The sequence below is a fragment of the Desmodus rotundus genome, chromosome 5 (genome assembly GCF_022682495.2).
Source record: "Desmodus rotundus isolate HL8 chromosome 5, HLdesRot8A.1, whole genome shotgun sequence".
Taxonomy (NCBI): Eukaryota; Metazoa; Chordata; class Mammalia; order Chiroptera; family Phyllostomidae; genus Desmodus; species Desmodus rotundus.
The window spans coordinates 8,284,579-8,303,898 of record NC_071391.1 but is presented as its reverse complement, the minus strand read 5'-3'; the positions used below and the strand labels follow the sequence as shown (position 1 = coordinate 8,303,898).

Genomic DNA, 19,320 nt, shown 5'->3' with positions numbered 1-19,320 from the left:
CTAGAACACAAGGCGGGCAGTGTGTTATAACTCAATCAAAATTGGTTTTGAAAAATCGTTGACAGTGTCTGTGTACACATCTGTTTCAGAGCGAACTGCTTGATCAAAAGATGAAAGTCTTAGTCAAAGGCAGTTTTGCCTGAGCCTGATCCTTCCGGCGAAATGCAGGACTGGGGACTCGGCAAACCTGTTTGAATTTCCTAGTCACCATGGTGGCCGGCACCCAGTCAGCCTGGGGCGCGAGTCTGCCGGGGGCAATGCGATGGACGCAAGGACCCTCCCCTGGCCCACGCTTGGAATCCACAAGGAGCTGGCCAGTTCACATTCCGAGATCCAACAGAGGAGCAGCGGGGCGACCAGAGCCACCCGGGACCCAGATGGCTCCTGCTAGGAAAAGGGACATGCAAGTCTCGGATCAATGACCAATGGGGCCTGGTTGTAGAGGCCCCCAGCTCAGACTGACCTAGTTTCTTTGGAGCGAGCTGGGGCTGGCGTTGATGGGCTCTGATGCTCTTTCCTCTGCTCAGTGTGGGGTGGAGGCAGCTCAAAATAGCAACCCCCTCCCTCACCCCACACAGAGACACCAGGTGACTGACAAAGGCAGGAGAGGGGGTGGGGCGGGCATGGCTGCCAGTGCAATGGGGTGGACTCTGAGTGGAACGGTCTGGCTCTCTTCTCTGAGGCACAACTGAGGGAAGAGATCGGCCGGGCAGTGACTTCACATGACCCTGCTGCCACCGCCCACCATCCCTCTCACTTTCACAGTGGTGAAGCCATCGTGTCCCCAGTCTGGACAGCTAGGGCCCCGGCCTCACTGCCGGCTGCCCACTCAGCACCTCCGCTTGGGTGTTCTCTGGCATCTCTAGTGTCAAGGTCACTAGAGTCCCCACCTCAAGACAGCGCTCCCTCGTTCTTCCAGGTGTTCTGTCCAACACCAGTGTCTCCCAGACTCCTCTTTCTCTCCCATGTACATTCCAGCCAGAAATCCCACTTGTTCCACCTTCAACGTGTAGCCAAAATCCGATTGCTTCCACCACCTCCCTGGCGGCCACCCTGGTCCAAGCCTCCATCATTTCTCGCCTGCTTGCTGGTGTCCCTGCTTTCTGGCCTTGCTCCCATCGGTGCTACACACAGAGCGATCCTGTAATGAGGCCAGTCACCTCTAATCTCACATCCTACTGCTCTACTCTGCTCGCACTGTTTCTGCCTCCCTGCCTCCCTGCCTCAGGGCCTTTGCACTGCCCGCCCCCTCCGCCTGGAAGGCTCTTCTCCCAGATATCCACACAGCTCCCTCCTTCAACTACTGTGGGATCTTCCCTGACAACCCTATTTAAAATTGCCATTCCTCTTTGCAATTCCCCTTCACAGCATTTATCACCATCTGACACACTGCATTTTTACGTATTTTGTTTATTGTCCATCTTTCTAAATTAGAAAGTAAGAAGCATGAGGGCAGAGGTCTTTCAGGTCTGTTTCATCCACAGCTTTATCCCCAACACCAAAAACAGCACATAGTAGGTATTTAGGTTGAATAAATGAATGAGTCCAGGCTCAGCGACCTCCCTCTGGAGACACAGCTTCGGCAGCAAAGCTCTTCCCTTTGCTCCTGGCCCCTCAGTGCCACACCCAGAGCAGGATCGCGGGTATGCAGGGTGTCTCCAGCAGGGCCCCCTCGGAGGTGGGGACAAGAGACCCCTTGGTTCCCATGACTCTCCCCTCTCCTCTCATTCAACTTCTAAGACGCCTCTTGCTTTCCTGTCCCCCTCACATCTGTCTACCTTTCACAATTTGCAGCGAGCTTGGACACCACTCTTTCCATTTAACCCTCTGTAAGCCCCAAGCACCGTTTCAGCTTCCCTGGTTCACGGGTCGGGACACCCAGGCTAAGGCCCAATGACACATGGCAGAGAGGAGAGGGGGACCGCCCCCAACCTGACACCAAGCTCAGTCCTGGCTCCGTCTGTTCCACCCTGTCTCTCCCACCTGCTTCTTCCAGAGCAGCACGGGCAGAGACAATGGTGACAGTGACCTACTGGAGAGAGGACGGGCACCCACACTGACTTTGCCCCAGGAGAAAGTGAGTCAGAGGAGACGGCTGAAGTCGGCCTGAGAGGACATCAGGGGACTGGGGTCATTCCCCCTCCACCCCAATCTAAAGCAGATCCTGATCAAAACACAGAAAGCGATACCCTGGCCTTGAAGTGCACATCCCTGTGGCCCGGAGCCCCACACCTAGAGATTTATTGCAAGGCAGTCACTGAAGGAGCGGCCACGTGACTGGAGGGGGTACCCAAGGGATTCTCTGGTAAGAGAACCACAGGGACCGGCTGAGTGTCCCCACCGTGGGAAGGCCATGAATAAACCATGAGTCCTGTGAAAAAGACGAGGGGGAGCCATGTGTCCTAACTCGGGCCGATGGCTGTGACATCAGGCATAAAACTGCGCTGCATGACCTCATTTTCTTTTTCTATAGAGGCCTGTGTTGGTGCAGAAACGCGTCTGGAAAGATGGCGCCGGAAACGTCAGCACTGCCACGTTAGTGAGCCTATAAGTAACCTACTCTCCTTTTTCTTTTAAGTTTTATTTATTGGTGAGAGAGAGAGAAACATCAACTTGTTGTTCCACTTATTTTCGCATGCATTGGTGACTCTTGTACGTGCCCTGACCCGGAATGAACCACCCGCAACCTTGGCGTGTCGGGGATGATGCTCTAGCCACCTGAGCTACCCGGCCAGGGCTAAGTACCCTACTCTCTTTTTTATTCTTTTCTGCGTCTTACGGATAATTTTACAGTCACCATAAACCCACATTCATAGTAAATAAAACAGAAACACACATTGAAAACCCCCCCGGGCTGTCTGTGCAGCCAGGGGTTGGCACTGCCCCGGCAGAGTGGTCTAAGCTGAGGCCCTGGCACTCCAGCCCTGCCTCTCCTCTCCGTGGCCTCAAGCCTCCCTGTGTCACTGAAGAGGGGGGAACAGAAAGAGAAGAACCACTTCCTGCAGAGAGGGTGGTGCTGCTGGCTCTGGGGGAGGGGAGTTGTCCACCCAAGGTGAGAAACGGAGGCTCCCTCAGCAAATACCACTGTGGCGGCCACCCTGATTCATGCGGCAGTGTGGCCCTCGGTGTGGCCTGGTCAGACCACAGGCCAGCCGAGTCACAGAGGAGATGCGCCCCATGACGCTCAAGGCCCTGCAGAGTCGCCAGGTTGGGCCCGGCTTTAGGGAATATGGTCTGAAGCAAGAACGAGCCCAAGGCTACAGGCCAAGGAATCCCCCACTGGTCTCCAGAGACACCCCCATGTCAGAGCCACCAGATGGGACCCCACCCCTCTACAAGAAACGTTCCTCCCCAACAGCCTGGGGGAAATTTACCAAATCATCACCTGCTACGGCCAAGGGAAAGGCACTCATCCAGTAGGATCAGAACCTATCCTACTGGTTCTGACTGCGTTCCATCCATCTTAGTATGCAGCGTGCCCAGAACAGGCCCGGTGCTTAGTGCATCCTTATTCAATGAATGAATGAATGAATGAACGAACAAGCCATCTGCAGAGATGACCCACATCATTGCTTTGAAAATAAACATCTTAGTTCAAGAGCTAAGGCTGAGGCGCAGTTACAGGACCCCACCCACCCCACCGTGCAGGGGGAGGGGGAGTCGGCTTCTGGGAAGAAGTGGGCCTCACCTGGGGCAGTCCCAGAGGGGGAGGTAATGAGGATGCTGCAGGGCCTCAGTTTCCTGCTTTTGGAAGGTGAGAGCCAGTTCAGTTCACATAGGTTTGGGACAATTAGGCCCAAGTCTCCGTCTCAGCAGCTGTCACCCACCCGACAAAGACACTAGTGGGAAGGAAGGGGGGCTCCTCTGCTTAGACTGAGTGGCATGGGGATTTTCAAGCTCTCTATGGGCCTTTGCCTGGGGCAGAGGGTCACAGATGGACCACAGGTGTTTCACCTTGCATGGAGGAATCGAAGAGGCCGATTCCAGAGAGGGTGGTGCTGGCAGGGAGAAGGGCCACGTGGTGAATCAAGGTATCAAAATGGCTTCAGAGAGTGTGAGCGTGGGGCGGTTACACCCACTCTTCCCTGGTCTTCCGCACTACACCAGGGCCACCTTCAGTCACTGCCCACCGTCACCCACCAGCACATACACCCTAACTGCCGTCACACTCGGCCGAGACGCCAAAGAACACTGCAAAGCCAGCTCTGGTGGCTCAGATGCCAGCGGGGCACCAGAAACCATCTGCTCGGTCCACTCTGCTGCCAGCCCAGAGAGAAGGGAGGCTTACTCAAGTCAGGACCTGGTCAGGGAGCAGAAGCCAGGGCCTCCAACCCCGTGTGCAGTGCACCTTGGGGAGTTTTCTAGATGAAAGTCAGGGCTTCCCAAGAGGCCTGAATCAGCAGGATGTGGTATCAGCTTGCCTCGTGGGGGGCAGCCCCACTCTCCACCCCACACTGCTCACTTATCCATTCAATCCGCAGACCCTTGGACAACCCAGCCTGGAGCAGGGGTAGCAGGATTGCAACTGCCCCAGAGGCACCACTGTTCATTTTGTTGTCCTGAAATTTCACCAGAGCCAGTGAACGCGTGGGCCACCTACAGAGCATCCCCAAGGATGCTGTTGGCCCAGCTGACAGGTGCAGCTCCCTCCGTTCACTGTTACTGATTTCTTTTTCTTTTACCTACTTTTGTCCGTGAATCTAGAACACCTTATCTGGAGATTGGCCATAATTTCCTGCCCCCGTGTGTCTGCTGATAGATGAAGATCCTGGAGGGCCGAGATTTGTCCTCTGTACCTCTGTGTCCCCGTGCCCGGCACGGCGCTCTGGGCCTATACGTGGTGCTTTTGCTCTTACTGTTGTTTGCAATTGTAGAACCCAAAGGGAACGTCGTCTCCAACCCTACCTCCTCCTTTATAACTGGGGAAAACCGAGGGCCCAGAACACAGATTTTTACTGCATCTGCTACCAGACCTTCCATGGGAAGGTTCGAGCTTATGATCACGTCAACACTGCTTCAGAGCGATCTGCACATTCACTGAATTTCAGTCTCCTAGGACTTGTCCAGGGGTAGGAGATGTGACAAATTCATCTGAAAATGAGCGAGGATAACTAAGAATTGTTTAAGAAGAGTAACGTCCTTCCCTATATCAAAAGTGTAGTTAAATCTACAGACTTACGGAAATTAAAACTGGGTGTGCCATTTTGGGAATAAACCAATTAATGGAAAAGAAGAGAAACTCTGGGAAAAGGCCAAGACTGACAGGGAAATACAATAGTGTGACGGTGTTCTGAGCCGTGAGGGAATGCGCGTTATCGAGCAGTGGTGTTGAAGCAATGGGTCTCCTTTTGGAGAAAATACATGTAAAATACAAACTATAAAGATGGTTGTAAGTAATCAAAACGAGTCACATCTCACACCCTACTAAAAAAAATACAGGTGGAATAAAGATGTTTGTGGAGCAAAATAAAAGAACAAAAATATTGGAAGAAAATATAAGAGAAAAATTTTATAACTTCAGCGTGGTAAAGGCCTGTCCCTAAGCACGATATAGAAACTGGGAGCCGTCAACTGAAAGAAACAAAGTTTGATCACATAAAAATGTTAAGCTTATACGTAGTGAAAAACACCATAAAAATAAATTGCTGCCAACAAAATGGCGGGCTGGTAAAAAGTATCTGTAATAGATGAAGAATTATGGATGAACACATGTAACAGATGAAGAGTTAGTATCTAAACTACATAAAAAGCGTTCTATAAGTCCACCAGGAAGGCACAGCCGATCCGAAAGGAAAATAGATAATGAACACAAACAGATAACTAACCGATGAAGAAATATAAAATACATGAAAAACACATGAAATAAATGTTCAATTTTCCTGACAATTAAAGAAATAAAAATGTAAAAGATAATTAGATATCTTATACCTATTAGGCAGATACAAATAAAAACTCTCAGGAACACCGAGAACTGAGAGAGTGGGGGACGACCGGCGCATTTCCACCTTGACAGGGATCGCGTCCACGGGTCCGACTTTCTTAAACCGACCGTAGGCCTTCTCTCTCAAAACTGTGATGTTCGCACACTCAAAGCAACATCACGTCTCTCTGGGAATCCACCCTGAAAGACACTGAACCCACATGCTTGGAGGCACGTCGGCTGTGCTCCCCTCATAAACCCGGGAGCAGACTGAGTGTGGAAAAAGAAAAGGGTGAAACACGTCACGGCACATTTTTACTTGGATGACACGCAGACGTCACAGAGGCTGACCTAAATCCCAGGTATGGCTGTGGAAAGTCACCCACGATGCATTGGGAAGTGGAAAAGAAAAAAAGCAATTCTATAGTAGTAAGTATCATATTTAAAAATTTTTTGTTGTTGTTCAATTATAGTTGTCCCCATCCCCAACCCCACACCCCACCCCATTGCTCTCTCCCCTGCCCTGGCCAACCCCTGATCCCAAAGACAATTCCCACCCCATTGTCCTTGTCCGTGGGTCCTTTGTGCATGTTCCCCTACTTTCCCCTTTTACCTCCTCCCCCCATCCCTCAAACAAATAAAATAAATAAATATTCAGCCCCAATGTGAGTCATGGCTACTTACATCTAGGGAGACAGACTGGTGGTGAATGACAGAGATAAGGGAATGTCGCTTCCTAAAAATTTATGTGGCTGTTCTTTGAATATGTTTCTATTATACATGTAAGTTTGCACATGGCATGCTGTGTGTGTGTGTGATTAACAACGAGAGGTTGTATCCTCATTATTTTTACTTTAGAGATGAGAAAGGACTCCCGGCTTACGTCACCCGCCTGAGACCCTCGCCTGCTTGAGTGCTGAAAAGGAATTCAGTCCCACCTTGCCAGACCCCCAAAATCAGGAGGACCCTTCCCCTTTACAGCTCCCCCAACCCCGCCCTAAACTCAGAGCTTGGCCGTGGGAAGTGCTGGCTTTGCAGAGGACGCTGTGGGAGCTGGAGGTGGCCGGTGCATGCAGTGCCTCTCCGGGTACGGCGTTTAACATTGCTGATCATGCAAGTGCTGTCCTGGGCTGGGGACGCACAGACGTGCTCAGAGAGAGGCAGGGGAAAATACCAGCCACACAGAGACAACCACTACGGCCAGGGCCCAACGCAGGCCGGCCCCAGATCTCCCATGATGGCATATTGATTACTTTGAATTAAAGTTACTTGACCAGCACCCGGTGTCAAGAAGGCGCCTTGGACCTCCCTCACCTCTTTGAATGCAGGAGATCAATCTCCTGTGTGAAAGGTGTGCTCTGGGCTCCTGGAAGCCACCCCTGAATGTTCAAGTGAACCCAGAGCCCCAAAGTCTAATTGAATCTTGTTGCCTCTGCTTGAATTTGCTACTTTGTCTCAATTCCTCATTAATGAATACCCAAGCCTCGCTTCGATTCCGTTCTGATGGTCAGTAACTTTCTTTGTCCTGTCAGTTCCTCGTGCATGTATTATTTCTTTGTGTAAAAAAGATACAAAGGTGCGAGGCTCCGTCATTTCTTTGAGCCTCGTTTTGTGAGCTGAGCATCGTGTTGCGACTCTCCCAGGGCACCCGTTAAACCTTTGCTCCTGTTAGTCTAGTCCTGTGTCAGCGTTATCATTTTATCACTGGTCCAGCTGGGAGAACTACAGAAGGGTAACGGAGGAAAATTCTCCCCTCCCCACACTATTAATATTGTTTCCAGTATCTTCACTGCATTTTCTTTAAATAGTTGATATTGCAGGTAGGAGTTTGTGTCTTTCCTTGAAAACAACATTGTACACTGCTTGTTCTCTTATGTTCTTAAAATCTTCACAAACATCAAAATGTAAAAACATGCCCATGGTGTAAGCAGCGGCAGTTTATCTACTATTTAATGCCACCCAGCGTGACCTGTAGCGCCAAAGTGCCCCATCGGAGTCGAACTGTACTCTGTGTGTATTCTACGCCAGGCGCAGAAATGACTAAGACATGCCGTACCTCACACCACACAGCAAAATTAATTCTGGGTGGATTAAAGGGCTAAAGGGGGAAAAAAATCACAGAAAGACTCGAATAAAGTTGATGAGAGAATTTTATCAAGCCTCTGTGAGGGGGAGGCTTTCTAAGCCTGAAGCTATGGGAGAAACCACAAAAGAAAAGATCACGAGATTTGGCTACCCAGCATTCTGATGCTCAGTCAACAAAGTAAAGGTCAAATTGCAAGCTGGGTAAGATATCTGCAACAAACATGACAAAAGATTAGTAGCCATCACATATAAAGGGCTCCCACGGATCAATAAAAAAAACACCCACTGAGCCTGCAATACAGAATCGGGGAAAGACTTAGCCCCGTACTCTGCAATTGGTAACCACTAGCCCCTGGCTATTTACACATATTTAACTTCATTTAGATTTAAACCAACGCCGTAAATTAAATTAAATCTGAATCTAAATAAAATTAAGAATTCAGTTTCTCAGTCACGCTAGCCACATTTCCAGTGCTCGACGCCCCCTTCGACTGGTACCCACCCTGTCAGTGTGGATGTGAACTGTTTCTGTCGGCTCGGGAAGTGTCGTGGGAAAGTGCTTAGACAGTTCACAGAAGAAGGCGAACACATCACTCGCAAACACATTAACATTTTCAACTGCATCGGGAATAAAAGGAATGACAATTAAACCGAGGCGATATTTTATATCCACCGAATCAGGAATAAAGCGGATGCTGCTGACTGAAGAGTACAGAGCTCCCCACCATCTGTGACATAATTCGGCACTAGTAACCAAGAGCTGTAAAAACCCTTGGCTCAGTCATCCAGCTTCTGGCAGTACGTGCTAAAGAAACACAAATACAGAAACAGATTTGACACAAAAAGATTGTCTGTCCCTGAGTTCATCATAAATTCGGAGAGAGCCCAGCCTGAAATTCCATCCTCTGGGCAGCGCCTGCAACTCACTGCAGGTCCCTCACTCGATGGGCCGATAAGCCATCTATAAAAATTGCTTTTCCATGAGGGCCCATTGGCTCGGAAATAGGGACGGGGAGGGAAACTGAGTCCGGTACTGAGGGGAAAGGGGGAGTGTTGGGAGGAAGGAGGCACAGGGGACCTTGGATGGCCTAAAAGGGGCCCACCCCGCTGGGCCTGTGGGTGGGCTGGACGGAGAAAGCCTCGGTCCCCCTTGTCCACCTTCAGACTCAGGCCCCACGCAGTGGCAAAGAGCCCGGTGATGGAGGCAGACTACCTGGATTGGAAACTGGTACCTTTTTATTTTCTAAGCTTCTCAGAAAAGTCTGCATTTTTCAGTGTCGGAGTGTATAGGAAAGGAACTTGCATTTCACAGTTCGTGTCGCTGATAACAGATCTGCCACTGTTCTTTCACTGAGAGATGTTTTTCCCCTGAGAAGCTACAAGTGGCTGCCCCTCCCGGCCCCCGTGAGTGCACCCCAACACTGGGCCTAGCCATTCCAAGACCCCCAAACCCACGGTCCCCAGGCCCCACAGACCTGAGGAACGAAAAAGAAACCTTCCGTCGGCGTGAGGTTCGGCCACTCCCTTCCTCCCTGCCAGGCCGAGCAACGTTGAGTCTGATGCCCTCTCCTGATCCCCAAGCTCCCCAAATTCCCGGGGGCCTCAGACAAAGCATAAGAGGGTCCTTTGTCAACCAAAAGTAGGGGACCGCTGGGGCTCAGTGTCAGAGCTTCTCAGCCTGCATACTTCTGAGGTGTTGAACTTAGAATTTTGCTTGAAATGAGTGGGCTGTGGACTGGAGCGTGAGAAGCCCTTGGTGATGCAGAAAGAGGCCATGAAAACGCAAGGAGACAGCACAGTTTTGGGGGACGCAAGGGGTGAGACAACTGGACCACAGCCTGGTTATCCATCCACGCTGGCCGGTGGCTGCACGCAGGGACAAGATCCCGGGCTTGCAGGGTCATGGTGAGGGGTGGGTAAACCAGCCATGCAGAGAAAGACCAGTAAACAGTTCTGCACAATAGTAACTTTCTCCAGCCCCTGTTCTTGTTGCCATGGCAACAGGGAAGGCTGTGAGGTTGGGGAATGATGGGATGAAAAGACCCAGGACCCAGAATCAGAAGTCCCAGATGCCATTCCAGACTGTGGGCCTGCGTCAGCCACTTGACATTCATTTCACCTCAGGGTCCCCACAGCCAGCCCCGGGCCAGAGCCTCTTCGTCGTGGGACCCGGCAGCCCACAGAAATGTGGGTGAGCTGCGATCTCTGGCGGGACAATAGATTGCACACGGAGCCCAGCAATACAGACAAAACACGCCAGGCCCGGGTCCCCAAGCAGCGGGTTTCTAAGTGGGGAGACGGTGCGGTCTCTGCAGCAAAGCCCAGCAAATCAGCTAAGCACGAAACCACGCCGCCACACTGCACAGCCTCGTCCTGCACCATGGGTTCTAGAACCTTCTGAGGTGCTAGGGAGGCCCAGATGCTCGGACTGAAGGTGTGGGCTCTTCTCCCCAGAAAAATGCACAAATGCACACACAGGACATCAGACAGCTACTGGAGCACCGAGAGGCAGGCCTGGGCCCAGAGGTCGGTCGGGAGCCCTGCCCCACCCAGGCCCCGTGCACCAGACAGCTTTCCCGGCCAGGGGCAGCCCCCGGGGAGGCAGAAGCCAGGCTGCAGGCCCAGCAGCTCTCTGCGTGACCGTCCATACTGGTTGCTGTCATGCTGGCTGCCCCTGGGACATTACACATTTCACTATCCCATCCCCTTCACCAATCCTACCATCTGGACTTGACCTGGAACTTCTCGGTACAGCCTGTGGCCACACTATATGTACCTTTAGCAAAGCCTAGAGAAGAATGAGCTCTCAGGATTACAGAATTTTAGACTTTTAGCCTTTCTAACCAACCCTTCTGTCAGAAAGGGGAAGTCGGAAGGGAGCTTAGAGGAGAAAAGAAGATGGAGGGACACCAAGCAGGCCACACCCAGGAGGGCTTCCTGGGGGAGGAAGATTTGGGCCAGGGCCTGGCTGAGGGGCTGAGGGTGATAGAGGGGGCAGGACCAGCTCCAGCTTCCTTCCGCCCCAACACTCCTTCCCACGCCCCACCCAGACCTCCCCCCTCCCCCCCCCCCCCCCCCCCCCCGGGTGCGCTGCCCCCGCATCAACCCCAGGCCTTCCTCCCCTTGCCTGTCTCATCCCGGGCCTGGGCCAGCCCTGCACGCCCGCACACATCAGTCACAATAGCTTCACAGGGCACAGAGGGTGGCCAGCTCCCACAGACACACACAGCCTAGACCAGGAGCTTCTCTGCGGCTCCCCCCACTGCGGCCCACAGGCGGGTGTGGCTTATATGCCACGGGTACATGTCCCTCTGCAGCCTGTTGGAAACCTGGCAGGGTGGCCTTGTCACGGAATCAAGGGAACAGCACTTGATGGTCACAGTCTCTGTGCTGGTTCCGTCTGCTCTGACAGCTGGGCCACCTTTCTCACGGTCACACCTCCCCTTCTGCAATGTGGGGGGAGGGGTGGGTGCCGGTCCACCTGGCCCCAGTGCCACGTGCCTGCCCATCTGTGCTGCACTCCTTAGCAGGGCCGGGGGAGGTCTGTGCCAGGCGCGCTTCTCAGAGCTCTGTCCGCTTTGCCTCATTTAGGCCTCCCAACAATCCGATGGGGTGGGTATCATTACTCCTGGCCTGCAGAGTTTTCCAAACCACAGAAAGGGGCCCTAGAACCCCGTTTTAACCCCCATCCCCACCAGGCAGGCTGCCCTAGAACCGGTCTGCCTTGTGGTTCTCTGTGACACATCCCCCAACCTTCCCACCCCGGGCCCATCCTGCAAACAGTGGGATGCAGGATCATCAGGCCCCCACCTGGCCTGACCCTTCTTGCCGTGTGTCCTGGGGAAGCCCCTAACGGCGCTGTGCCCCTATGTCCTGTGTTTCAGACCCCCAGTCTCCAGGGTGAGCCAGGTCCTAAAAGCAGGCCTTGCCTAGTGGACAAGCCCTGGGGCAGTGGGGAGGAGGTATCCTCTTGGGCAGGGTCAGGAGCCCTGGGTCCCTGCTGGTTCCTTACGGGTCATTCATCTCTCTGCAAAAGGGTAGGTGTTATCTGTGCTGCCTTCCTCCCTGGGTGGTTGAATGTGAAAGTTCAACAGTGAGGAGAGCAGTGAGGACGACAAGATCAGGGAGACCACAGTCCCCCCCCCCTGCAGGGGGGGCACGGACCCTCCCCCTGTTTTGCAAATGAAATAAAGTGAGGCTCACAGGAAGGTAGCTTTTTACTTCAAAAACCCAAGGACTAGTATTGGCTTTAAAGGCTTCTCAGAAGGCACTCAAATCCCCGGGTCTCCAAGACCTGGCAAGAACCCCCCTCCCTGATTTTCCGGCAGCTAGAAGGAGGTGCTAATAGCCAAGGACTTAGTATCAGGAAATTCTTCAGATCCTGGTTCTGTTTCTTTTTAGCCAGGTGGTGTGGGAGTCACTTCCTTCCGCCTCAGTTTCCTCATTTTTAGCATGGGGACAGGCACTCCCCCCACTGGGGCGGGGAGAGGCAGGGGGTGGTGTAGTGCTTTGTAAAATGCAAGGCTGCAAGAGCAGCATTAAGATTGCCTAAACCACTCACCACTCAGGCCACCTCAAGGCCGCTCTGCAGCTAGGAAAGCACCTGCCTCTGTAGCTGCGGGTTTGTGTGATTCACATCCCTCCTCGGCTTCTAGCTCTTTAGAGAAAGTCTGGTTTACCCTGTGAGGTGCAGGTATCTGTGGGTGGCAGCAGAGCCTCAAGGTTAAGAAATGAGGACTTTGGATGACCCCAAAGCCCATCGTGGTAGAACAGGGAAATAAATTATGGGATCATCAACCCATGGAATACTACACAGCAACGAAGAAGGACAAGGTCTTGCTATACTATGCACAGCAACAAGGACGCATCTCCCGAGCTTAATGTTGAGTGAAAAAAAAAACCCAGACACACAAAAGTACAACTTGTGCGATGCCGTTTAGATAACGCGTAAGAACAGGCAACAGCGATCTACGGTGATAGAGGTCAGGACAAGAGCACAGCCCTACTCGGGTGATGGGTGCGCCTTTCCGCCCGCGCCCTGCGTTCAAACAGCAGGTGTCTGAAATTAAGCCTCTGGGCCCAAATCCCAGCTCTACCACTTGCCTATTGTGATCTCAGGCTAATTACTCTTAGCCTCCACTCTCTCCTCTGCAAAGTAGGGAAACAAAGGCACCTGCCCCTAACAGTCCCAAATGTCAACTATTTAAATTCCACCTTCGTGGGATTTACCTTATCCAAGTACCAAGTATTAATATCTTTCCTGTAAATCAACTCGGCGGTTTTACCCAAATAATCTAAAAATAAAACTTTAATAAAAATAAATTAATTAATTAAAAAAATAAAAATATAACTTTATTACCCTCTCTCATCAGTTACGTGTTTTTGTGCCGGTTACCTATTTTCTAGCGAGGGAAGTCAGAACAGGCCTCCCCTTGATGTGCCATTTCGCCCATGAATTGTTTTCAGATGAAGGCAATCAAGCCGTTGTGATCTCACAAGAGACTTTTACCTCTTCCTTAAAGAATGTAAATTGGGGGCTTTGCCCATAATAAGAGTTATCACCACAAATAATTTTGTATGACCAATCTGTAGGGCCGAGCAAACTTCTAATTATTGAACATCTGTTCTTATCATCCTGTGAATGACTTTTTTCCCCTCTAAAGTTCAAGGTGCCTTACTTCATCCTTAGCTCAGAATGCCATAAACACCTCATTTGGGCTCTCTGACCCTGCGCCTCTCTCATACATGGGGTCTCTCATATATGTGGAGCGTCTGTACACATATATGCAATTGAAGTTGGTCATTTTCTCTTGTTAATCTGTCTCGTTTCTATTTAATTAGCAGACCAGCTAAAAGAACCTAGATGGGTAGAGAAAAGTATCTTCCTTCCCTACACTAGTATATTAAATTAACATAAATTAAAACACTTAGCTATTAAGACAAAGAAGTTCATCTGTAAACCACCTCAAATCATTCTGTGATAATGGCACATTCATGTTGGGAAAAAACCAAACAAATGAGAAAATGCAATCCTCAGAGGCCCGAGCACCTTGTGGGCCCATAGTGAATGCTGACCATTGTCACCATCATTGTCACAAACCTCATTGTCACCATCATTACTGACAATGTCATTATCGTCATTACTGACACCATCAGCACCATCGTCATCCTCCTCCTCATCATCCTCATCACCATCACTGTCATTGTCCCACCATCGTCATCGCCATCACTGATGTCATCGCCACCGTCACCTTCATCACCTTCACCACCGCCATTACCTCCACCTACAGAGCCAATAAATACTTGCTTCTAGACCATCTCAAAGGGTCAAAACAACCCGGCCCTGCATTCAGCCGGGCTTCCAGGATTAATACCACGGAGGCCATGCTGGGGTGCACATCCCGGCGAGGGCTGCCCTGCAGGTGGGCCAGAAGTGGCAGGAAGGCTCTGGGCTGTGCATTCCCACACTTCACCCCACGTGGGAACTGGTTTTGCTCCAGGTGCCTGTGGAGCTGCTTCTTCCCCCAGGCCAAGGCTGACCACACAGGCCCGCCTCCGCATCTCTCAGGGTCTCCTCATCTCTAAAACAGAGCCAGCGGCCGGCTCTTTAGAGCCTCCCACCAAGGGGCCGGGGGCACCAGACATCAAGGGGTCCAGATCACCAGACAAGCAGAGATCGTATAGGAGAGCCCTGGACACTCAGTAAGTCATCAAAAATGTGCCTTAGTTTCTCAAATTTGCCGTCCCAGGTGTGTCTGGGCCCTTCCCTCACTGCCTGTCACGGGGTGCCTGGAGTGACCACTCACAGAATAGAAACAACTTTGACCCTGAACATGATCTCAAACCTATTCATGTCTGCCCCTTTTTAAGTGAACTCAGCCCATCAGCATTCAGCTTTACTAGAATGAAGTTGGAGTGATTCAAATAATTCTACTTAAAGAAAATAAAAGGATGAAAAAAGGATGTTTGTGCAAAAACACTTATCACAGTTGTTTAACAGAGAGAGAGCGGGAGGGAGAATACACAATGCAAATATCCATTAGTAAAGGTCAGTTACACAGACGTCAGGACGTCGTCCGGGCTTTTCTATTTCAGCTGTTGTGCAGCCATTTAAAAAAAACACGTTGCCCAAGTCCAGGGCATGGGAAGGCACCCGAGATGATATATTTTCAGAGAAAAAGCAGGACACACACGCACACACAGAGGCTGGGGCAAAAGCAGGTTTACAGTTGTAACTATACAAAATACAGTTCATGATTGTATTATTATTTATTAATTGTTATATCATTTTCCATACAAGCAACTCTAAACCTACTTTGGCCCCATCCTGTACATCTTTATATACTTAAATAAAGTATAGATCTCTTAAATATAAAGATATGTATCATGCATAATACTAATCTTGAGACAAAGTATAATTATAATTATAAGTAGAGAAAAGAGTGCAAATATATTCCCTAACATGTCCACGGTGGTTATGTTGAACATTAAGATTCGGGGTGGTTTTATTTTCTGTTCTGCTCTACTATACGTGTTGATTTTTCTCAATAAACGTGCATCCTTTTTATTGTTAAGAAACCCGTATTATAAAAATGTTATATGTCATATATAATTATACAAATAAATACATGGGACTTTTTTAAAAAAAGATTTTCTGCAGACCCTGTTATGTTTTATGTTTCATCACAAAATCATAATATACATTCTTTGATAAAAACTACATACAGAAGTGCATAAAATAAAATTTTTTTAAAACCCAACCCCATTTCACTCTACCATCTCTACTGAATTCCATCCCCTACAATTAATCTGTTATCATTATTTTGAAGAGCATTCTGCAAAACATTTTTCTGTGAACACAGAAACATTTTATCTGACTTTTCAATTCACTCATGTTTTTATGTAATGGAAATAAGATTGCTGGATACAAATTGTCCTCAAACTGTTTTTTCCCTGAGCAGAATGGCCACCTCTCCATGTCAGTCCATTGTGACTCTGTCCTCTTTCTTGAAGGCTGCTCTGTTCTCCAGAGTGGAATTGGGGTGGAAATTATTTGCCTTTTTCCTGTCTTCCCATCTTTCCGCTGTCCCTCAGTGGCCTGAACACCCTTATGTATATTGCCTAGAACCCTGGGAAGCACAGGAAGGCTCTCTAAAAGTAACACTCTATGAGCTTTAAAAAAAAAAAAAATGTGGCTTTTGCCATTTTGTCCTTCCAAAAAAAGGATGTGTCAATCTTTCAGCTTCTGGAAAATGTTTTTTTAAAAGTAAGACCTCAAGTCTCAATTTCCAGATTGAGGAGTCTTGGGGACTATCTGGTGGACCCCCTTTATTTTATAGATAAATTGAGGCCTGGGGGAGACACTCAACCCAAGTCACAGAGTTGGGGAGGGGCTGAGTTAGGAGTGACGCCCAGGTTCCCCAACTTCTAGACCCTTTTTACCTCCAGTAATACAGTTATTACAATAACAGAACCCAGAATTCTTTCCCCTCATCCAGAAAAACCAATCTCACTGCCAAGCTGGCAAACTCCTACTCACCCTTCGGGTCTCAGTCTGCATGTCACCCCCTCCAGGAAGCCTTCCTTGGCTTTCACAGAAGACAGATTAGACAACACTCCTCCTGAAGGCTCCCTCAGGCTCAGCCCTTCTCACACACTGTCCCAACTGTGGCCCCAGCTGCTTGTCGGGTGGTCTCCCAGTGGACTGAAAGCTCAGGCCGGGGGGCGGGGTGGGGAGGTAGTGCTGGTCTGTCTGTTTCATGTGCCCTTGCTGAAAGCCTCCCTGCCATTCAATCATTCATCTGTTCTAGAAATAGCTTTGTGGCAGGTTCTGGGTGCTGGAAGAGAAGCCTTGGGCTGGTTAACAAAAGAAAGAAACAAGACAGGCAAGAGATTCCAACAGCACCAGGGGCTTCAGAAACGCCACACTCCTCAGATAGTTCTGCTGTGTCCATTTTACAGATGGGATCTGAGGCTCCAGGAGTGCTGGCTACGGGCCGAGCACACAGAGCTGGGTCTGTGGGCCTCCTAGGCCCCCAAAAGGCAGGGGAAGCACCAGCCTGAGAAGAGAGAGAGGGGCTGTGCTGGGAAAGGGTGGTCCGCAGACCAGGAGACCTGGGGTTCCGGTCCAACCCTCACTGTCGATTAGTTATGTGCCATGGGGAATTCACCTATGCGGTCTGATCCTCAGTTACTTTGTCTGAAAAATGGGTTTGGTTAACACTCGTCCTACTCTATCTTGTAGGTGGCCTTATTTTCTTAATCAAAACTTAGGCTCCACGGTCGAACAAGTCCAATCTTACTTACAGAAGCAACAGAAGAGAAACCGTGAACGCTGAGTCCTCCAGAAATGTGATTCACACACACGGTGGGAGGCCATGGCCTGTGGGACGCATGCTTCCCGAACACCCTGCATGGGGAGGCCTGCCGCAGGCCCTGGGGTGGGGGGAGGAGTGAAAAGCGCAGGCTGATTCATTCACAGGTAGCTGCTGGGCCTTGGTGCACAAATCCTGGGGGCGGAGGCTGGGGTGGACGAAGCCAGAGCCGACCAACCCTCACACTCAAGGGAGTTCACTACAGTTTACAAGCCCTTCATGACATTGTAAGGAAACCTCCCAGAGCCCAGCAGTGCAGGGGTCTCTCCATACCCCCATCTTACAGAGGAAGACAATCAGGCTCAGGGAGGGGACATGACTTGCCCAAGGTCACCCGCCTAGTCAGTTGTGGTTATTACTGCGGTTATAACCATAACCTGGAGCCCTGGCTCTCAGCGAGGATTGTGCTACGCCCTTTGCACCAGTTACTCCACCTGCTTCATCTTCTAGCCACCAGTTTGCAGGTGAGGAGTTTAGGTATCTTGCATGAGTCATCTACTCAAGATCTGACCACAGGGATGTGAGACCAGTGTCGTCTGACAGCACCTTCCAGACCCCTGGGAGAGGCCGGGAGGGTATGGGCAGGCCAGCCCCGAGGGAGGCCCCACGTCCACCTGGGACTCGGGAAAAGCACACACAGGGAGCCACCACGCAGAGCCAGCACGCCCCGCCCCGGGCCTCCTCCAGTGCTCTGTCCTCTGTTCTCCCCCAAAACCTTGGCACTTGACATCAACCCATTCAAGAGAAAGAGTCAAACGCCCCAGGTCCCGGGACAGAGAAATCCCCCCACCCAACTCTAATACAAATCCCCCACCCACCTCCCTTGCCACCCGGAGTGTGGCTGCGGGGAGGGGTGCAGCCCTAGAACAGGAGAACGGGCCTCACGACCATCCAACTCCAGAGTTTACAGATAAGTCGGCTGAGGCCGTGAGAGGCCACATGGTAGTTCTGGGCGGAGGTGGGACTCAAACGCAGGTGCCCAGCTGGGCCAGCGCCCCTCCACCACCCATCTAGGTCTAGAAGCCAGTTCTTATGTCCCTCCTTCCCCTCCCCAGCCCCCACCAGTGATGTAATTGAGCAGGAGCAAAGCTGGGGGAGGGGATGCACTTCCTGAGCTAGGGCGGGGGTAGGGGCTGCTGCAAAACCTGCTCCCCTCAGGGGGTCCCTGTCCAGGCTGTCAAGTACAGGTTTTCAGGGGTTCAGGTCACTGAGTCATTCAACAAGCAAACACTTGCCGGGCTCTTCCCACCCATCTCAGGGCAGAGGCACCTCCTCTGGCCACCAGGCCATCCTCTGGTCTTTGGGAACCATCCCATATATTTATTCATTCATTCATTCAACAAACACTAAGGTCCTACTATGTGCCCATCACATTTCAGGGTCTCCTCCCTCTCCTTTCACCACCCAACCCTCCCTCCCAGCCCTTAGCTCCTCCTCTTTCCCCACTGAACCCTGTGGCCCCTTTGCCCTGGCAAGGAGGGCAAATCCTGGGGGCACCGGGGAATCAAGGAGCCCAGAGGGGCTGAAGCAGCCCTGGGCTGTCCCACTGACAGACGAACACACACTCCGTGGTTACCTGGTGTGGCCAGGGCAGCAGGCAGGTGCCTCTCCAGCGGAGGCCCAGGAGGTACTGACGCCCAGCCCTGGGGGCTGCTAACCCCCGCCCCCACCCCCACCTTCGGCCTCCACCCCGGCCAGGCAGCATGGAAAACCCAGCCGGGCTCAGCTGACTTCCTCTTGTGTCATGGAAAGTGGGGGTGATGAGGACAGGAAACTCCCGCCAGGGATCTGGGGTCTGAGCGGGGACAGTGGGCCTGGAGGCCTGGTGGGGGAAAGGGTGTGGTAACTGATGGGGGTGGGCTGCAGGGAGGGAGGGGCTTGAGGAGGCAGAGGAGGGAGGTGGGCGGCAGCGCTTCCAGGGGGGAGGCTTTGGGAGTGGCC

At 51.3% G+C, this 19,320-nt stretch overlaps 1 long non-coding RNA gene across 1 annotated transcript in view; it reads right to left on the bottom strand.

Annotated features, from left to right (window-relative positions):
- LOC123478080 (uncharacterized) overlaps nucleotides 1–19,027 on the bottom strand; it is a 46,584-nt gene extending 27,557 nt beyond the window's left edge. Inside the window, exons 1-2 of the long non-coding RNA XR_006653199.2 lie at nucleotides 18,956–19,027; nucleotides 17,312–17,440 (exon numbers count right to left, since the gene is read on the bottom strand). This is a non-coding gene — a long non-coding RNA (uncharacterized lncRNA). The remainder of the gene's footprint in view (nucleotides 1–17,311; nucleotides 17,441–18,955) is intronic.
- Nucleotides 19,028–19,320: the final 293 nt, after the last annotated feature.